This window comes from Theobroma umbraticum, unplaced genomic scaffold, assembly GCF_002168275.2.
Source record: "Theobroma umbraticum cultivar Fairchild unplaced genomic scaffold, ASM216827v3 scaffold_51.0, whole genome shotgun sequence".
NCBI lineage: Eukaryota > Viridiplantae > Streptophyta > Magnoliopsida > Malvales > Malvaceae > Theobroma > Theobroma umbraticum.
Window position 1 is genome coordinate 9,441,971 of NW_018397260.1, and position 4,086 is coordinate 9,446,056.

General features: G+C 29.4%; 1 protein-coding gene and 1 pseudogene across 1 annotated transcript in view; both read right to left on the minus strand.

Annotated features, from left to right (window-relative positions):
• The window catches only part of LOC110416926 (F-box/FBD/LRR-repeat protein At1g13570-like), a 90,045-nt gene that overhangs the window by 85,672 nt on the left and 287 nt on the right, over positions 1-4,086 (minus strand). The window lies entirely within an intron of this gene.
• Positions 3,065-4,086, minus strand: part of LOC110417164 (strychnine-10-hydroxylase pseudogene) — a 3,564-nt pseudogene continuing 2,542 nt past the window's right edge.

The following is a 4,086-nucleotide window of genomic DNA, read 5'->3' on the forward strand; positions in this document are numbered from 1 at the left end:
AAATTGGACATAGCTTCAGTCGCCACGAAATGTAAAAGCTTTGAAAAATCCGGCCTACTGGTGCAGACTAGAAAGAAAAATGCTAGAGATGACTTCTGATACATCCGAAGCATTTACAGTGTAACACAGAACTGAAACCCTGATAATATTTTAAGTTACAGAAACCGTTACCCAAGCAATAATTGTAATCAGTAATTGTCACTGTCCGCAGCCACACCAGCTAGCAAGGATTTCTTAATAAAAGTGCAAGGTCGACAGGTAGAATTTAAGGCAGGATGATGCGAAATGTTAGAATTGAACGTTGAATTTAAAGCTCCCAACAACCCCAATTTGGTTTTTTTTTCCTTTTGGGGTATATCATGTAGACAAAATTAACATAAAATCTGCATATTGACCAAATATCTGCTGAGCATAGGGCAAAGATTTTGGATAGACCTGGAGAAACATGATTTCCTAGGATATCTGAACGTCGCACTCTAGTAAAGCATTACGCGAATGATCCAAAAAGATGGCTATGCTTGGACGGCCAAGTTGCTTCAGTTCCAATTTCCAATGGTCAAAAGATCCCTAAATTAATAATTTAAATTTAAATTTAACAAAATTTTATTACAATATTTGAATTTAAATAAAATTATTTTATAAAAAATTTTAAATAAATTTAAATAAAAAATTAAATTAGATAAGAGTTGAATAATTATAAAAAAATGTGTATTTGTAAATTTTGAAAGTTGTAACTAAATTAATATATTTTACTAATTTAAGTAAATTTAAATAAAAAGTAAATTGGTAAAAGTTGAATAATTTCAAAAGAATGTGTTTGTATAAATTATGAAAGTTATAACTAAATCAACATATTTAATTATTTTATTTTAACATAATGTAAGTTATTCATCTAAATTTGACTTTAAGTATAAAATTTTTTTATTTTTTTTATGGAAGGATAATTCAAATTTAATTTTTATAAAAAAGATAAATTAATTTATATATTTTAAAATTAAATAATCATGTAAGAAAATATTTATATATATTTTTTAACATCATAAATCTTTTACACTTAAATATTTGGCTTAGTAATAAACATATCAATAATCTATTTTAAAATTTATATTTTTTAAATATTTTTTTAATTTAGTCACTTAACATCTTAATTTTGTTCAATTTAATCCTTATACTATATATTTTTGTTCAATTTAGTCTTTATGACGTGACAAATTTTTTTTAAAAAAATTTTTAATATGCCATGTGACATTGACATGTCAGCATCTCAATGCCACGTCAACATCGACACGTCATTGTATAATGTCATGTGACATTGTCACATCATCACTCGATGCCACATGGCATGCCACGTCATCATCTCAAAAGTCACATCATCAAAATGTGATACGTCAGTACTGATGTCATCCTTTAAGGATAAAATTGAATGTCGTTAGGAGGAGGGACTAAATTCACGAAATTTTCAAAATCAAAAGACTAAATTACTTCGATTTTACGTACATGGATTAAATTGAACAAAATTGAAGAGTACAAGAACTGGAGGGGTCTTTTAACCAATTTCGAATAGACCAGTGGCTTTAGGTGAATAAGTTCATTATACAAAATATGATTCATAATATTTTAATGAACGCCCCACTTTTCATGTTAATATTTATTATAATATGTTAATATGTCATATTAATTGATATGAAATAAAAATAATAAATAATATTTTGAGTATTTGTTTTTATTGTTATTGATATTGATTGAATTTAATAAAAAATAAAAAATAATTTTTTAAAAAATATTATATCATTTTTAATTTACTTATTTCACATTATGTTATGAAAACTAGGGGAAAACAAACTATTAGAATTCATCAAAAATTCCTCCACCATTCGAATTAGGGGAAGAGAACAACTTTTATGAAGCATATTTGTAGAAGGAGAAAATTTATGAACCAAATACGTGCCGCCATATGGATTTGATGATGTTACAATCACGTAATTAATTATAAAATAATTAATTTATTGGTTGAATTATTTCAAAAACACATAGTTGAACCAATTCACTTATGTGTCATATATTTATCCTTTGAGATAATTTGAAGATAATATTTAAATTAGATCAACCAAAATTTAGTTATTAGTCATCTAATTTATCTCTAAATAAATCAAGGTAATTTAGAGATAATATTCATTTTTTTGACCAATCAAAATTTAATTATTGATCATTTAATTTATATCTAATAAATATGCTAATTTAGAGATAAAAATTAAATTTAATTATTTAATTTATCTCTAAATAAATTAAGATAATTTAGAGATAGTAACCAACTTTGGCCAATCAAAATTCAATGACTCAAAGTTTGACCAACTTTCAATAAGTCATTATAATTTATCTCTAAATAAATTAAAATAATTTAAAGATAATTCAAAAAGACTACATTTTCACCAAAGTCTCCCACCTAGCATTATAAATAAAGGGCCCTTCAAGCCATTATTTATTCATAATCATTTGAAGATTGGGAGACATTCGAAGATTGAGAGCATTTCGGAGATCTAGAAGAGTAGAAGATTTCTGAAGAGTAGAAGATTTCTGAAGTAAAGATCAAGCAGTAATGAAGTTCGTAATCAAAATATCAAGTGAAGTTTGTAATAAGATCAAGTAGCAACGAAGTTCGTCATCAAGATTAAGCGGTAACAAAGTTCATGATCAAGGATCAAGATCCCATCGCTAAGACCCTCTAAACGATGAAGCTTATGATTAACAATGAAGTTTGTGATCAAGATTAAGCAACGGCGAAGTTAGTTCAACTTGTGAAGATCATACCAAGACTAAGTTTGAATTTGTGACTTCAACTCATGAAGACCATATCAAGACTTCAACTCGTGAAGACCATATCAAGACTAAGTCTAAAGTATGAAGTTTGTGACTTCAACTCATGAAGATCATATCAAGACTAAGTCTGAATTCATGACTTTTGAAGACAAATAAAAAATTTAATTAGAGAAATTTTCAGATATTGTCACTCATATCAAATATTTATATTTATCTCATAACAAGTTAGTTCAACTTGTCAAGACCATATCAAGACTAAGTTTGAATTTATGACTTCAACTCGTGAGACCATATCAAGACTAAGTCTGAATTCTTAAGACGAAGTGAAGATCATACCAAGACTAAGTCTAAATTTGTGAATTCAACTCATGAAAGCCATATCAAGACTAAGTTTAGATTCGTTACTTTTGAAGACAAAGTGAAAACATTAATCAGAAGAATTTTAAGATATTATCACTTATATTAAATATTTATATTTGTTTCATAATTTCAAATAAAAATTTATGTGTACAACTTTAATGAAGTACAATAGTTAGAAGTAGAACTGCTCAGAGCCAATTTAATTACTTACTATTCATAAATTTTAGAAGGAAGGCGAGGTCTAACAAGAACTTCGAGTGGGGTGGCTTTCATGTTCGATAGTCCAGCTTCTTCAGTCATATCCACCGTTGCATTTGAAGGAGTGGAGATGTCGAACGCCTGCAACAAGCTAGCCAACGTCAAGTGTACCATCTGAAGGCCAAAAGACATTCCAGGGCAAACCCTTCTACCAAAACCAAATGGGATCAACTCAAAGTATTGATCACCACCAACATTGAAATCTTTTTGGGTTGTCAGGAATCTTTCTGGCTGGAATTCTAAAGGATCCGACCAGACCCGTGGATCAGTTTGGATCTTCCAAAGGTTTAAGAATATCCAGCTGTCTCGAGGGACATGATAACCACTTACGATGATTTCATCAGTGCAGAACCGTGGGAAGAGAAGTACTGGAGGATGTAGGCGTAATGTCTCTTTGACTACGGCTTGAAGGCACTCTAACTTGCTAAGATCTGATTCGTTCACCAGTCTTTCTTTGCCCACGTGAATGTCTAGCTCTTCCTGAACTTTTCTCAACCAATGAAGATTGTTCAACAATAAGGAGAGCATCCATGTTAGAGTAACCTTAGGGGTGTCACTTCCTCCCGTAATAATACTCTGCAAAAAGCAAACGTTTTTTTCTTGAGAGTATGTGAAGGGAATAGAAGGGATTATAGGTTGCAATTAATTTGG